Below are 18,070 nucleotides of genomic sequence, written 5' to 3'. Positions count from 1 at the left end.
TACATCACAGGAAACATACCTGTCTACAACAGATGGTTTTTTTGTCAGATTTTGAACATGTGATTATATAAATCCCATTTGCAAAATTAATTAGTTCTTCCTTGCATGAAACATCACTCACATCTTTCTCTTACTGAGGAGACTCATTATTGAAGAACCTATCAACCATGGGAAGGAACAATTCCCCTGCACTTCACGTGTCTTCACTATGTATAAACAGAATAACTTTTTCACTGAAGGCTATTGGTCTGAGGAGTTATTCAATATAAGAGTAATGATGAGAGAATGTAGGTCCTTTTTATTCTTTTGAATGGTTATCCTTCCTTTTAAGGCTTCACCTTCTCAGACAGAATATAGTTTCTCAAGGAGAAATATTTCTTGCTTCCAATGAGATAGAGAGCAAGGCTTCATTTGTGTGTGCAGGGGAGTTCTTTTTATTAGCATTTTGTTTTTTTCCCCAATTACATACCAAGACAATTTTTAGCATTCATTTTTTACAAGAATTTGAGTTCCAAATTTTTTTCCCTCCCTCCATTGCCCTACCTTCTTTCTAAAATGGTAGGCAACTTGATATAGGTTATGCATGTGCTATGATGCAAAAACATATTTCCATATAGGTCATAGTTCTGAAAGAAGAAAGTTCTGAAAGGAAAAAACAGATGAAGAGAAAAATAAACATGAAAAAGAATCAAGTAAGCAAAAAAAGTATACTTTGATCTGTATTCAGAATCCATCTGTCCTTTATTTGGGTGCAGATAGCATTTTCCTTTGTGAATCCTTTCTACTTGTCTTGGATCATTATATTGCTGGAAAGAGCTGAGTTATTCACAGTTGATCATCACACAATGTTTCTGATACTGCGGACAGTTTCCCTTGTTCTGCTCATTTCACTTTGTATCAGTTTGTACAAGACTTTCTAGGTTTTTCTAAAATCTGCCTGTTCATCATTTCTTATTGCACAACAGTATTCCATTGCATTCATATACCACAGCTTGTTCAGCCATTCCCCAGTTGAAGGGCATCCCCTCAATTTCCAATATTTTGCCACCATGAAAAGGGCTGCTACTAATATTTTTGCACATGTAGATCCTCTTCACTTTTTTATGATCTCTGTGGAAAACAGACCTAGAAGCAGTTTTGCAGGATCAAAGGGTATGTACAGTGCAATAGCCCTTTGGGCATAGTTTCCAAATTGCTCTCCAGAATGGTTGGATCAGTTCACAACTCCACCAACAGTGCATTAATGTCCCAATTTTCCCACATCCTCTCCAACATTTATTATTTGATTCAGTTCTCTATATATTTGAGAAATGAGGCCTTTATCAGAGAGATTTGTCATAAAGATTGTTTCCTAGCTTTCTGCTTTCTTTCTAATATTGGTTGCATTGGTTTTGTTTGTGTAAAAGCTTTTTTAATTCAATATCAAAATTATCTATTTTACATTTTGGAATGTTTTCTATATCTTCTTTCATTCATTAACCTGTAACTCACTTAACTTAACACTTAGTGTATATATGTTTACAAGTGAGGTGACTTCATCTTTTAGCAAAATGTAGTTTCCTTCCTTATGTCTATTAATTAGGTACTACTTTTGCTTTTGTTTTGTCTAAGATGAACATTTCTATCATTGCTTTATTTTTTTTTTACTTTAACTGAAGCATACTAGATTCTGCTCCTGCCCTTTATCTTTAATCTGTGTGTCTTGTCTGCTTTCTTGTAAAAAACATATTGTGGGATTCTGGGTTTTGATACCCTCTGCTTTCTACTTCTGTTTTATGGTAGAGTTTATCCCATTTACATTCACAGTTATGATTATTAACTGTGTATTTCCCTCCATCCTATTTTTCCTTCCATTTATTTTCTCTCTCCTTTCACTCTTTCCCACCTTGACAGTATTGACAATGTTTTGTTTCTGTCTACCAATTCCCCAATTCTGCCCTCTCTTCTGTCAGTCTCCCCCACACACACCTTTACTTAATCTCCTCCCCTCCTACTTTCTTGTTGGGTAAGGTAGATTTCTATGTTCAACTGATTTCATATATATATACACACACATATATAAATATATATACATATATATACATGTATATTTACACACACACATATGTATATGTATATGTATGTACCTGTATATATGTATGTATATGTATATACACACACACACATATATATATACATATATATGTATGTATGTATGTATGTATTATTCCCTCTTTAAGCCAATAGTGATGAGAGTGGTGGCTTAGCCAAGTTAGTGAAGCAAAGGCAAGGACTTGCCTGACCTGTACCCCAAACCCCTCCAAATACTTTTAAAATGACTCTAAATGAAGAAAAGGAAATTGAAGGAATTAGAATAGGAAAAGAAGAAACTAAATTATCACTTTTTGCAGATGATATGATGATTTATCTAGAGAATCCTAGAGAATCAAGTAAAAAACTACTTGAAATAATAAACAACTTTAGCAAAGTTGCAGGATATAAAATAAACCCACATAAATCCTCAGCATTCCTATACATTACTGACAAAGCCCAACAGCAAGAGATAGAAAGAGAAATTCCATTCAGAGTTACTGAAGGCACCATAAAATATTTGGGAGTCTATTTGCCAAGACAAACCCAGGGCGTATATGAACATAACTATGAAACACTTTTCACACGAATAAAATCAGATCTAAATAAATGGAAAAATATCAGTTGCTCATGGTTAGGCCGAGCTAATATAATAAAAATGACAATTTTACCTAAATTAATCTATCTATTCAGTGCCATACCAATCGAACTACCAAAAAATTTTTTTACTGAGCTGGACAAAATAATAACAAAATTCATTTGGAAAAACAAGAAGTCTAGTGTATCTAGGGTATTAATGAAAAGACATGCTAGAGAAGGTGGCTTAGCCACACCAGATATTAAACTGTACCACACAGCAGCAGTCATCAAAACTGCCTGGTACTGGTTAAGAAACAGGGGTGTGGATCAGTGGAATAGGATAGGTACACAAGTAGGAGAAATCAACAAGTTTAGCAATCTACTTTTTGATAAACCCAAAGAGGCCAGCTTCTGGGCTAAGAATTCACTATTTCACAAAAACTGTTGGGAAAATTGGAAAATGGTAGGGCAAAAACTGGGCATAGACCAATATCTTACACCATATACCAAAATAAAGTCAAAATGGGTTCATGATTTAGGAGTAAAAGCTGATACTATAAGTAATTTGGGAAAGCAAGGAATAGTTTACTTATCAGATTTATGGAAAAGTAAAGAATTCATGACCCAACAAGAGATAGAGAGCATTACAAAATGCAAAATGGATAATTTTGATTATGTCAAATTGAAATGTTTTTGTTCAAAAAAAGCCAATGCAACAAGAATTAGAAGGGAAGCAGAAAATTGGGAGAAAATCTTTGCAACTAGTATCTCTGATAAAGGCCTCATTTCTAAAATATTCAGGGAACTGAGCCAAATATATAGGAATACAAGCCATTCCCCAATTGAGAAATGGTCAAAGGATATGAACAGGCAGTTTTCAGAGGAAGAAATTACAGCTATCTATAGGCATATGAAAAAATGCTCTGGATCACTACTGATTAGAGAAATGCAAATCAAAACAACTCTTAGATACCACATCTCTCCTGTCAGATTGGCTAAAATAACAAAACAGGAAAATGATAAATGCTGAAAAGGATGTGGGGAAATTGGAACATTGTTGCATTGCTGGTGGAGTTGTGAGCTGATCCAGCCATTTTGGAGAGCAGTTTGGAACTATGCCCAAAGGGCTATAGATATGTTCATACCCTTTGACCCAGCAATACCACTTCTAGGGTTGTATCCCAAAGAAATCACACAAGCAGGAAAAGGACCCATATGTACAAGGTTATTTATAGCAGCTCTCTTTGTGGTAGCCAAGAATTGGAAATCAAAGGGATGCCCATCAATTGGGGAATGGCTGAACAAGCTATGGTATATGAAGGTGATGGAATACTACTGTGCCATAAGAAACGGGGATGATGCAACAACCTGGAAAAACCTACACGACATAATGCTGAGTGAGCGGAGCAGAGCCAGGAGAACGTTGTGCACAGCCACAGATATATGGATTCCATGAGGACCAACCCTGACATACTGCGCTCTTCTCAGCAACCTAAGGGGCAAGGACAACTCCAGGGGACTCACGATGGAGAATGCTATCTTCATCCAGAGAAAGAACTGTGAAGTTTGAATACAGAACGAGGCGCACTACATGCTCGCCTTTTTTGCTTCTCTTTTGTTTTTGTTTTTGGGTTGTTTTTTTTTTTTTGGTTCTGTTTCTTCTTTCTCATGATTCATTCCATTGGTCAAAATTCTTCTCCACAACTTGACTAGTGCATAAATTAATTCAATGCGAAGTTATACATGACAGTTATATGAGCTTCCATGCCGTCTTGGGGAGGGAGGGGGGAGGGAGGGGAGAAAATCTGAAACTCAAAACTCTGTAGAACCATGTGTGGTAAACTAAAAATAAATAAATTAATTAAAAAAATAAAAAAAATAAAATAAAATATAAGCTCTAAAAAAAATGAAATGGGGAGAAAATTCGTAATTCAAACTCTTGTGAAAATCAATGCTGAAAACTAAATATGTTAAATAAATAAATTTAAATTAAAAAAAATTGAAGGCAAAAAAAATGACTCTAAACAAATTCTAGAGCAGTAGAACTGACAAAAAGACAGAGTGAAACACATTTCCAGCCCAAGACAACTCAGAAGATCATCAGCAAAGATCTGTTGCACAGGGGTGAGAGAGGAGATCAGTCCAGCACAGACCTTGCCAATGCAGACAAGGGTCCAACAAAACCTGATCAGGCCTCAGGGCAACTGAATCTCCCACAGCAATGGTGGTTTTCAAACATCAGATGCCAAATACAACCTAGAAGTAGCCAAATTCCAGAGTGCTCAGGTCCAGGCAAAAATATTGCAAGCAGCCAGATAGAAACAATTCAAGCATTGTGAAATTACAGTAGGGATAACAAAAGATTTAGCGGCTTCTACACTAAAGGATCAGAGAGCTTGGGATATGATATTCCTGAGGATCAAGGATTTATGATTACAACCAAGAATCACCTACCCAGCAAAACAGAGCATAATCCTTCAAGGAAAAAAATGGATATTCAATGAGATGGAGGGCTTTCAAGACTTCTTGATGAAAAGACCAGAGCTGAATAGAAAATTTGACTTTCAAATACAAGACTCAAGAGAAACATTAAGAGGTAAACAGAAAAGGGAAACAAAAAGGGATTTAATAATTTTAAACTGTTTACATTCCTGCATGGGGAGATGATATTTGTAACTCATAAGACCTTTCTCATTATTAGGGTAGTTAGAAGGAGCATATGTTATAGATAAAGGGCACAGATGTGAGTTGAATATGAAAGGATGACATCTAAAAAATAAAATTAAGGGTGAGAGAGGAATGTAATGTGAGAAAGAGAAAGGGAGAGGTAGAATGAGGTAAATTATCTCACATAAAAGAGGCAAGAAAAAGCTTTTGCAGTGGAGGGGACGAGGAGGCTGATGAGGGGGAGTGAGGGAACCTTACTCTTATCAGAATTGATTCAAAGAGGGAATAACTTTCACACTCATTTAGGTGTAGAAATCTATCTTATTTACCCTATAAGAAAGTAGGAGGAGAAGGGGATAAAAGAAGGGTGGAAGGAAGGGTGATAGGAGGGCATACTTGGGGAGGGGGTAGTCAGAAGTAAAACATATTTGAGGAAGGGCAGGATGAAAGGAGAGAGAGAATAGAATAAATGGGGGAATAGGATGGAGGGAAATACAGTTAGCAATAGTACATGGGAAAAAATTAAAATAAGTTTCTCTGATAAAGGCCTAATTTCACAAACATATAGAGAACTGAGTCAAATTTATGAAATTAAGAGTCATTCCTCAATTGATAAATGATCAAAAGATATGTTAAGTTTTCAGATGAAGTAATCAAAGCTATCTGTAGCCATATGAAAAAATACTCTAACTCACTATTGATTAGAGAAATGCAAATTAAAATACTTCTGAGGTATTACATCATATCTATTAGATTGGCTAATAGGACAGAAAAAGAAAATAACAGATGTTGGAGAGAACATGGGAAAAATGAGACTTTAATGCACTATTGGTAGAGTTTGTGAATTGATTCAACCATTCTGTTGAGCAATTTGGAACTATGCCCAAAGGACTACAAAATCTTGCATACCTCTGACCTAGCAATGCCACTACTAGGTCTGTATCCCAAAAGAGATAAAAAAAAAAAAAGAAAAAAGACCTATATGTACAAAAATATTTATAGTAGTTCTTTTCTGAGGGTAAAGAACTAGAAGTTTAGAGGCTGCCCATCAATTGAAGAATGGCTGAACAAGTTGTGGTACATGATTTTGATGGAATACTATTGTACTATAAGAAATGATGAGCAGGATACACTCAGAAAAACCTGGAAAGACTTGCATAAGCTGATGTTTTGTACTGTGTACAAAGTAATAGCAATATCATTAGATGATCAGCTACAAAAAACTTAGCTATTCTCAAAAATACAATGATCCAAGACAACTCTGAAGGACTTAAGATGAAAAATGCTATCCATTCCCAGGGAAAGAATTGTTAGTGTCTGAATACAGATTGAAGCATACCCTTTTTTCTTTTTGAAGTTTTTTCTTTCACAACATGACTATTATGAATATGTTTTGCATGACTACATATGTATAACATATATGGAATTGCTTGCCTTCTCAATGGGTGGGGGAGGAAGGAAGAGAATTTGGAACTCAAAGTTTTAAAAATGAGTATCAAAAATGTTTTTTACATGTAACTGGGGAAAAAATAAAATACTAAATTAACAAAAAAATACTGATGAGGGTAAGGTTCAAGCAAAGCCCTTTGCCCACCCTCCCATGTTTCCCTCCACCATAATAGGTTTTTCACTCCTCTTCGTGTGAAATTATTTACCCCATTCTACCTCTCTCTGCACCCAATGTACTCCCCTTTCTCATCCCTTAATTATTTTTATGTCATTCTTCTGAATTCACCTTATAGTCATATCCTCTGTCTATGTATATTTCTTCTAACAGTACTATTAGTGATACAATTTTTTATAATTACAATTATCATCTTCCCATTTAGGGATGTAAACAGTTCAGCTCTATTGAATTTCCTATGGTTTCCTTTTCCCTTTTAACTTTTTTTAGGCTTTTCTTGGGTCTTGAATTATTTGTTCAATTCTGGTCTTCTCCTTATGAAAGCTTGAAATTCTTCTATTTCACTGAATGACCATTTCTTCCCTTGGAGTATTATGCTTCATTTTGCTAAGTAGGTGATTCTTGATTGAATCTGAGGGCAGCCTTCATTGCCCTCAGAATATCATGTTCCATGACCTCTGACCTTTTAATGTTGAAGCTCCTAAGTCCTGTGTAACTCTGATTGTGGCTCCCCAATATTAGAATTGTTTCTTTCTGGCCACTTGCAGTATTTTTTCCTTGACCTGATAGTTCTGTAATTTAACTATACTGTTTCTTGGAGTTTTTATTTTTAGATCTCTTTCCTGAGGTGATCAGTGGATTCTTTCAATGCCTATTTTGTCCTCTTGTTTTAGGATATTGGGGCAGTTTTCCTGGATAACTTCATGAAAGATACTGTCCAGTTTCTTCTTTTGATTATGGCTTTCAGTTAGTCCAATGATTCTAACATCGTCTTTCCTGGATCTATTTTCTAGGTCAGTTATTTTTCTAATGAGGTATTTTATATTTTCTTCTATTTTTCATTCTTTTGAATTTTTTGATTGATTAATGATCATAAAGTCATTAGGTTCCACTTGCCCAATTCTAATTTTTAAGCAATTGTTTTCCTCAGTGGATTTTTGTATCTCCTTTTCCATTTGGTCAATTTTACTTTGTAAGCAACTGCTTTTTTTTTTTTTACCAAGCTGTTTTCCAAGATTTTTTCATAAATCTCTTGTATCACTCTCACATCTTTTCCCAAATTATCTTCTACCTCTCATATAATTTTTAAGCTCCTTTTGGTGCTCCTCCATGAGTTCTTTCTGGTCTTGAGACCATTTCCCATATTTCTTTGGGGTTTGCCATAGGTGTTTTGACATTGTGGTGCTCTTCTGAGTTTGTGTCTTGATCTTCCTGCCACCTTAATAACTTTCTACGGGCAGACTCTTTTTTGTTGTTGATTTTTGCTCTCTTTTTTTGGCCTTTTCCCTTTCTTTCAAATTTGAGATCTGCTCCTAGGGTCAAAGGGGCACCTCTCACACTTCTTGTTTCAGTGGCTGCAAGCCCTGGGTGTTTACCTCATGCTTTGCTGATGTTGCCCTGAGACCCACAAGGGGACCCTCATGTCTGGTGCTGCACTCAGGGGGTCTGGCAGCTTACCTTGTGCTGAGCTGGGGTCCTAGCACTACCATCTGGAGTGTGCAGTTTCTGTGGGTTTTTCTGTGTTTCTCAATGGCTACCCTGAAACATGTGGGGTTTAGTTTCTGGAGGCTACCTATTTGCCTGAGGCTGAAGGAAGCATGTGAATGTCTGGCCACTGGAGGATGCCTGTTTGCCCCTGTATGGCAATTCTTAAGAAAAGATATTAAGTAGGTCAGCAACTGCTGTATATATGGATAGTTTTGTGATTTTTCAGGGTGAAATTTGAAGAAAACTCAAGATCAGGGACACATGCAGTATGACATAGAGTTATGAAATAATCACCTTTGGGTCTAAAACTTCCATAATAGCTTCCAGAATTATTGTTTTCTTTATGCAAGACATGTTGACCCATTTATATCATCCAGAAAGCTATCTTATCTGCATATTTGTTTGCATCTTCCTTTGACACTGGGTTGATCATGCAAATGTCAGGATAGACTGACACTCCCTTTGCCAGGGATTCGTCCTTTGCAGAATCTAACATAGACTCAGAGAGAAAAGAATAGACCATCCTACTTCAATGACATTCTTTGAACCAGCAGTAGCAGCAGAGAATTCCAGTTCTGTAGCCAATATGCAGAACTACCATGTCTTCAAAAATGTATAGATTTTTGGAATATAAAATCTTGATAACTTTCTGTTTGTAATTTACCCTTTGACATATCTTTATCTAGCCCATTAATTTCAATACAAGCTGACACAAACAGCATTCTCATCCTGGTTAAGGTCCACAATGGTAGTGGTAAATGGGACTGTGTAATAGTAATTAAAGCGGGACTTTTTTGCTGTTGGCCTTTAATGATTCTGGCCTTTGTTTGAATGGGGCAGATTAAGTGGGATGTTTTTGTATTTCTCAGCACTGAGACAATTGTGAGCCATTGATTTGTATCTGATGTGATATTGGGGGTGGGGAACTTCTCTGAAGCCCTGAACAGGATATATAAGTGCAGAGATTAGGGTTCATGCTCGAAGCTCTGAGCCACAGCAGGAGTGGCACGTGACTCTGGGCCAGCCGTTATAATGAGCCCCCTGGCTGTATACCCAGATGTTGAATTGTATTTGGTCTATAATTCAGGGTGCTGGTTTATTCCCCTGAACTAAGCAAATGACATTTGTATGCTGGATTAAAGTAAGATTGTTAACCCCTTAACATTGCTTTCCTTATGTAAGGCAGATCAAAAGGACCTGTGCTGGCAGCTTTCTGGGTGCTGGTTGTTGGTGGATCTTATACCCCCATAGAAGCTGTTAGCTGGATTGTTGAAACAGACTGTCACTCATCCATAAATATTTTCTATATCAAATTGAAGTAAAAGGCCATAGTGGTTTCAAATATTCCTTTTTCTCCAACTGAACTGGGTTACATTAAAAATTCAAATACTCTGTGACTGGATTCTTAAGTCTAATGAAATGTGTCAGCTTAATGTAACTATAGCCATTATCCCAAAGCCTATTGGTATAGGACTCTTTCTTTATTTGTAGAGATAAGTGCTCTGCCCTGTGTAAGGGGTGGGGTGGAATTGGCAATAAGTTAGAGAGCTCCAGCCTTCCCCAGTCCCTTTAGGGAATCCCCAAGCAAGAATTCCCTTTGAGTCTTACTTTGGGACTCTTCAAGGCCAGTCCTCCTTTGGGACTTCTCAAGCTTGAGTCTTCAATCATCAAGTAGCAGTGTTTTGCTTTGGGTACTTCCCACTTCCAGCTTTGAGATTGGTTGGTTGTTGTTCTTCATTCTTGAAGAGGACCAAAATGACATCACTATGCTTGAGTCAAGATTCAATGTGTCCAGCTGTGGGTGATCAGGCCAACACAAACTCAGAATGCTCAGGCACAAATAGTCTGTGTGAACATTTGGGGTGGATACTACTCCAAACTTGCACATCCTATGTTTCCTTTGAGCTGTTTCAATTTTTCTTTGCTCATAGAGCACAGCACCTTCTCTGATGTGGGTATGCCATGCTGAGGTGTCATGTGTCAATGTTTCCCATGTCACACAATCAATTCCAAAGTTCTTGAGAGTGTCCTTGTACCACTTCTTCTGACTACCATGTGAATGGCCAATGTCACTCGGTCTGCTGAAGGACAAGACTATGGGAAAACATGGGAGGGGCACACAGTCTCCATTGTGTATCTACCCTGAACTTGCTACACTAGAGACTTTGGAGACTACCCCTTTGGATGAGATCCAAGACCCTATCTCTTGATTAAGCTGAATTACCTTGCTCCCAATGGGAGACCTCTTCTATTATCCTCATCCCTTTTTTCTTCCTTATAGGATAAGATAGGTTTCTATATCTAATTGAGTGTATATGTTATTGTCTCTTTGAGCCAATTTTGATGTTAGTAAGGTTTAAGCTTTTCCTGCCACCCCTGCATCTTTCCTTCCATTATTATAGCTCTTTCAAGCATTTTTGTGTAGGATAATTTACCCCATTCAATCTCCCCAACCCACTTCTTCCAGTGCAATTTTCTTTCTCACCCCTTTATTTTGTTTCATGATGTATCATCACTTCAAAGTCACCTTATATCCACATATACTCCTTTTAATTGCTATTATAGTAATAAAGTTAAGAATAACAGATATTATCTTGCTATATAGAAATAAAAACAATTAAAACATTAAATTTCTTATATTTTCTATTCCTTGTTTCTATTTTACCTTTTTATGTTTCCATTGAGTCTTGTATTTGGAGGTCAAATTTTTCATTCAGCACTGGTCTTTTAATTAGAAATGCTTGAAAGTCTTCCATTTCATTCAACATTCATTTCTTCCCCCAAGATCATATTCAGTTTTGCTGGGTAGTTGATTCTTGGTTTAATCCTAACTCCTTTGCCTTCTGGTATATCATAGTCCAAGTCCTCCAGTTCTTTAATATGGAAGCTGCCAAATCCTGTGTAATCCTGACAGTAGCTCTGTGATATTTGAATTGTTTCTTTTTGGCTGCTTGCAATACCATCTCCTTGATCTGTGAACTCTGGAATTTGGATATGATGTTCCTGGCGGTTTTCATTTTGGGATCTCTTTCAGGCAGTGATCAGTGGACTCTTTTCATTTTGCTCTCCAGTTCTAATGTATCAGGGCAATTTTCTTTGAGAATTTCCAGGCTTTTTTTTAAAATCATGTCTTTCAGGTAGTCTGATAAATCTTATATTATCTCTCCTGGATCTATTTTCTAAGTCAGTTGTTTCTCCAATGAGAAATTACACATTTTCTTCATTTTTTTCACTTTTTTGATTTTGTTTTGTTGTATCTTGATGTCTCATAGAGTCATTAGTTTCCACTTGTTCAATTCTAATTTTTAAGTAATTATTTTCTTCAGGGAGCTTTTGTGCTTCCTTTTCCATTTGGCAGATTCTAGTTTTTAGGGAGTCATTTTCCTTGGTATATTTTTTTATATCTTTTCCCATGCTATTGATTCATTTTTCATGATTCTTTTGCATTACTCTAATTTCTTTTCCCAATTTTTCTTCCACTCCTCTGATTTGCTTTTTAAAATCTTTTTAATCAATGCATCCTTTTCAGATCATGATGCAATAAGAATCATTTTTAATAAAGTACCATGGAAAAATAAGCTAAAAACTAATTGGAAACTAAATAATTTAATTCTAAAGAGTGAGTGGGCCAAAGATCAAATCAGAGAAACAATTAATAATTTCATTCAAGAGAATGACAATAATGAAACAACATACCAAAACTTATGGGATGCAGCAAAAGCAGTTCTTAGGGGAAGTTTTATATCTCTAAATGCCTACATGAATAAAATAACGAAAGAGGAGATCAATGATCTGGGCAGACAGCTGAAAAAGCTAGAAAAAGAGCAAATTGAAAACCCCCAATTAAATACCAAATTAGAAATACTGAAAATCAAAGGAGAGATTAATAAAATTGAAACCAAGAAAACTATTGAATTAATAAATAAAACAAAGAGCTGGTTTTATGAAAAAACCAATAAAATTGACAAACCTTTGGCCAATTTGATTAAAAAAAAGAAAGAAGAAAATCAAATTACCAGTATCAAAAATGAAAAGGGTGAGGTCACCTCTAATGAAGAGGAAATCAAAACAATAATTAGGAATTATTTTGCCCAACTGTATGCCCATAAATTTGACAACCTTAGAGATATGGATGAATATCTACAAAAACATAAACTGCCCAGACTAACAGAGAAGGAAGTGAAATTTCTTAATGACCCCATATCAGAAAAAGAAATTGAGCAGGCCATCAACGAACTCCCTAAGAAAAAATCTCCAGGGCCAGATGGTTTTACATGTGAATTCTATCAAACATTTAAAGAACAACTAATTCCAATACTTTGTAGACTATTTGGGAAAATAGGTGAAGAAGGAGTCCTACCAAATTCTTTTTATGACACAAATATGGTACTAATACCCAAACCAGGTAGAGTTAAAACAGAGAAAGAAAATTATAGACCAATTTCTCTAATGAATATTGATGCAAAAATTTTAAATAAAATATTAAAATCTTTTTAAAATTCTTCTAGGAATTCTTTTGGAGGCTGAGACCAAATTATATTTTTCTTTCAGGGTGCACAGGGAGCCATTTTAACATTATTGTTCTCTTTTAATTTTATGCCTCGACACTCACTATTACCATATTAACTTTCTATATTCAAGCTCTTTTGTTTGTTTATTTTGTTCATTTTTCTGCCTTTTCTGTGACTTGGTGTTTTAATGTGAAAGTTTGGCTCTGGACCTGCACTGTCCTAGGCTTTTTGTTCTGGAGCTTTGGGTCTTACAGCTGGTTTTCACAGGGCATAGCTGCTTGTTTCTCTGGAGAATAGGTTTCTCTTCTGGCTTTGGGCGGGGGAGGGGGGGTTCTGCATTGGCATCCTCTGGGTGTGAGGTTTAGCTGCTGGCCTGCTCCATAGGTGGGATCTTGCTATTGGATTGTCATGGTAACAGAGTCTTTCTGGTGACTGGTCCTGGAAGAGGGATGTTTTTGCTGGTCAGCCTTAAAGGGTAGGGTCCTGCTGCTATGGGTTGCTGTGGAAAAAGGGCCTTTTGGCTGCAAAGCCCTAGGGTCAGGGTCTCTCTGTTGGCCAGCCCTGTGGCAGGGCTTCGCTACTGGTCAGCAATGGGGTCAGGGCATCCCTGGTGGCTTGTGCTGGGGGATGGGGTCACTAGGATGGAGCTTTGCAACACTGCACAGACTGCTCACTTGCCTAAGGGGCTGCTGGTTTGCAAGAGAGTAGGGCCTCCCTGGTGGACTGCTCCAGGCTCAGAGCCCTGTTGCAGGCACCCTGTTGTGAGGCTGGCTGCTGCTGCTTCTCTTGGACTTTGCTCCCCTCCTACCCAAGTGTGACAGGCCTTTCTTTCTGTGGTGATAAGTTGCTTCCCTGCTCCTAGATAAATTTTGAGGTGATTTTCTACTTGTTTGGAGGGGAATTTGGGAAAGCTTCAGAGGCTTCCTTCCTCACTCTACCATCTTGGCACCAAAAGTCTGCTACTTCTGGAAGGGGCAGCAGATCAATGAGCAGAACCAGGAGAACACTGTGTCCAGTAACAGCAACCTTATACAATAACCAACTTTGACAGACTTAGCTCTTTTCAGCAATACAATGATACTTCTAAGACAATTCCAAAAGACTTGTGATGAAAAACACTATTCACATTCAGAAAAAGAATTATGGAGTCTAAGTGCAGATGGAAACATACTATTTTCTCCTTTTATTTTTCTTTCTTGCAGCTTTTCCCTTTTGTTCTAATTCTTCTTTTACGACATGACTAATGTGGAAATATGTTTAATATGATTGTACACATATAACCTATATCAGATTGCTTACTGTCTTCAGTAGGGATGAGGAGAGGAATGGGGAAGAGAGGGAGAGAAGGAGAAAAAAATTGCAACTTAAAATCTTATAAAAGTGAATGTTGAAAACTATCTTTACATGTAATTGGAAAAAATAAAATACTATTAAGTGAGGGGGTAAGGAGGGGGGATGGGAAAATCTTGTTTCAGCCCTGGGAGAGAGTACCACTCATGAGTGTTTCCATGGGAGAAGGTCCTATAAAAGGAAATGGGGTCCTTACAATGACTATAAATTGCAGAGATTTGGTTCTTAGAGAGATAATTCATCTTGCCTCAGGAGAAGAGGAATCAGAGCTCCTGGGGTCCACTGATTCCCAGAAGAATGGGGGGACCTAGACCTAAAAAAGTATTTCCTGGGAAATGGGAGATGTTTCCACTTTGCGTTGTTAACTGTAAGACTGTAAGCTCCTTGGGGAGCTCCTGTTTTTCTTTTTTTTGTATCCCCATTGTTCAGTACTATGCTTGGCACATAATAGCTACTTAATAAATGTTTATTCAGTTGAATTGAGTTGGTAATGGACATAGGGAGAGCAAAGGTCAACAATGAATTACAGTCATATACATGTATATGTGTGTATATATACATATACATATATATGAAAATTCCTATCAAGGAATTTTGTTGTCTGTTGTCTGCATGAATTGGTATTTCTAAGAGTGAGGCATGGCCAAAAACCAGGGCAGGGGGCAAGATCTATAGGGGAATAATATAGAACTTGCTTAAAAGGAGGAACCCAGAATAAGTACCTTAGAAGTTTTAATTCCCTGAGAAATATAGAGAGCAAAGAATTGCTAAATAAATACAAAGGCCATAAATTAAAGAATAAAAGTCTAGAATAGACAGAAAGTGAAGGTGAATAATGAAGGGAATGAGATGCAGAAAATATTTAATAAAAATCTAATAAAAAATCAAGTGCAAAGTAAGGAAAAGAAGGGTGATTTTACTTGACTATTTGACAGAAGGTAGGCATTAACATTAAGGGGATCAATAAATGTTTCTTAGAGAAAGTTAGAGTTTAGGTGAGACTTCAAGGAATAGAGAGAGGGCTACAGAGAAAGAATTCCAGGCAGGGAGACAGTCAGCAAAAATGACCAGAGTTGGGAGATAGAACATATTATTTGAGATACTTAAAAGGTACTTTGGTAACTTTGAAGAAAGCAATTTAAGTTGAATGATTAGGTGTGAAGGCAGACTGGAGAGAGTTAAGGAAAGAATTATAAACAGCCTTCTCAAGGAGTTTAGTCAGAAAGAGGAGTCAGAATATGGGACCACAGTTAGTGGGGATGGCCAGATCAAATAAGGAGTTTTCGAGGTTGAGGGAGACATGGATATTTTTGTAGGCAGAAGGGAAGCTACCAGTGGACAGAGAGAGATTGAAGATCAGTGAGAGAATAAGGAAGAAAGAGGGGACAACCTGTTGGTGAAATGTGATGAAACAGGATGTCCTGTGAGCCATGGTAGCTCTCTGTGATTACAGTTTACTTTTCCAGTTGTCTACTCTCTTCAAACATCTATTCTCTGTTACTATTTCAGGTAAAAATGCCAGCCAGACAATGACTTAGATTTGACAAACCCTGCCCAAATCCATATTCAAAGACAGCAACCAGAAAATCCATATTGCACAAGACTTATGTGCATGCAATAATTAAAGAATATTACAAGAAAGTAAATCTTATAGAGAAAAATCAGGAAAGGTTAAGACCAGAATTTATTGGACATCAGATTGTACCAAAAGCACGGAAACCAATGCTCTGAGAAGACTTAGCAATGGTACCAACAGCAATGGCACAATTGAAAAAATAGAAGATTTAGAATCAGAAGACCTGGACTAGAATCTCAGTTCTGTCAATTACTAATTGTTTTACTTCAGATAAGTCAAAACATCTTTGAATTTCTTCTGTAATATGGAAGTATCAATACCCATACTGCTTACTTCTCAGGTTTTTCATTAATTTGAAGAGGTTGGACTAGATCAGGGCTTCTCAAGCTTTTTGGTCTTGACATTTTTACACTCTTAAAAATTGAGAATCTCAAAATACTTGTGTTGATATGGCTTATGCTTATTGGTATTTGCCATGTAAGAAATGTTAGAAATTAAATTTATAGATCAATATGAATCTCACAAAAGATCTTCATCCATGATTTGTTGGTGCTGATACCAGATGAATACAAGCAAGATAATTTCTCCAGCCTTAGTGGTAGATTCATCTATTTATGTGGCAAAAATATAATGCTACAGATAATATATTAATTCAATCATTGTGTTCATAGGTAAATATTTAATTCACATGTGATGTGACATCCAAAAAACTCTGTTGGCTCATGAGAAAATGAGAATGAAAAAGACAAACAACATCTTAGTATTATTGTGAAAATAGTTTTGACTTCATAGACCCCTAGAAGGGTCTCAAGGACCCTATAGAGGTCTGTAGACCACACTTTAAGAACCTCTGGATTAGATTATCAAGGACTCTTCTAGCTCTAAAAATAATTTCTAAAGTCTAGGAAGTTATTTTTTTGTGAGGGATGTATAATCATCTATATTATATAGAAAGATTCAATCGGATGGAGGAAATAACATACACATTCAATGGGGTATCCTACCCTACAGGAAAGTAGGCAGGAAGAGATTAAGATGGGGGAGATGATAGAAGTGAGAGCGGATTGGGAGAGGGGGTAATCAGAAGAAAATACTTTTGAAAAGGAACATGGTTGAAGGAGAACATTGAATAAGTGGGGGGTGAGATAGGATGCAGGGAAATATAGTTAGTCTTTCACAAAATGACTATTATGGAAGTGTTTTGCATAACTATGCATGTATAACCTATATTGAATTTCTTGCCTCCTCAATAAAGGTGGGTGGGGAGGGAAGAAAGGAGAGGATTTGGAACTCAATGTTTCAAAAACAGATGTTAAAATTTGTTTTTACATGCAACTGGGAAATAAGATATACACGCAATGGTGTATAGAAATTTATCTTGCCCTACAAGAAAGTAAGGGGGAAGGGGATGGTGGGGTTGATAAAAGGAGGCAGACTAGGGGAAAGGGTAATCAGAATGCATGCCATCTTGGAGTGGGGGGAGGGGAGAGATGGGAAGAAAATTTGGAATTCAAAATCTTGAGGAAATGAATGTTGAAAGCTAAGACTAAACAAATTTTAAAAATAAAATTAAAATGAAAAAGAAAGATTCAAAAGAATTTTAGAAAGAGAATGCCCAAGTACAATGAGGGCACTTAAGTATAAAGTAAACTAACCTTATCAGTCACTAACTTAATATTAATTTAAGTGGCTACAATCACTTCTAGTCACTTTTCTCTAGCTATTGATCCAGAAGGAAAGATCGCTTTGGTTTCTCTTACTTCATAATTTCAGAATGAAGAATAATTTTACCAGGAATTTCCTATTGCTATTCATAGAGAGAAAAACATTAGCAAAGGCTGCTGAACCTCTTTCTTCCTTATCTGCTTTCTCTCCTTGTGGTTCTCACCTTCCAATCCAGATATAATTTCCTGGGTGAATAAGTTCCTAACAACGTATCCTCTTCTCATTCCTCTCTTGGTGACTCATTCCTCTCTAACATTCCCCTTCTCAGCAGGTACATTCATTTGCATTGGAAAATGTCTCCTCTGTAGACAGTTTTTGGTTTTATTTTCAGACTTCAGTTCCAAGAAATTTTCTTAAAAGGGCCAAACCTTTTTCCTAATGCATATTCAAATGCATTTGAATTCAATGCTCAGTCAGCCAGTCAAGAAATATTTATTAAGCACCTACTATGTGGCAGGGACTGCAATAAGTACTGGGGAA

General features: G+C 36.7%; 1 pseudogene; it reads right to left on the bottom strand.

Moving 5' to 3' along the window:
* Positions 1–240: 240 nt before the first annotated feature.
* Positions 241–8,951, bottom strand: LOC118829852 (annotated as a pseudogene).
* Positions 8,952–18,070: the final 9,119 nt, after the last annotated feature.

This window comes from Trichosurus vulpecula, chromosome 8, assembly GCF_011100635.1.
Source record: "Trichosurus vulpecula isolate mTriVul1 chromosome 8, mTriVul1.pri, whole genome shotgun sequence".
Taxonomy (NCBI): domain Eukaryota; kingdom Metazoa; phylum Chordata; class Mammalia; order Diprotodontia; family Phalangeridae; genus Trichosurus; species Trichosurus vulpecula.
This window is presented reverse-complemented; position numbering and strand designations above follow the sequence as displayed.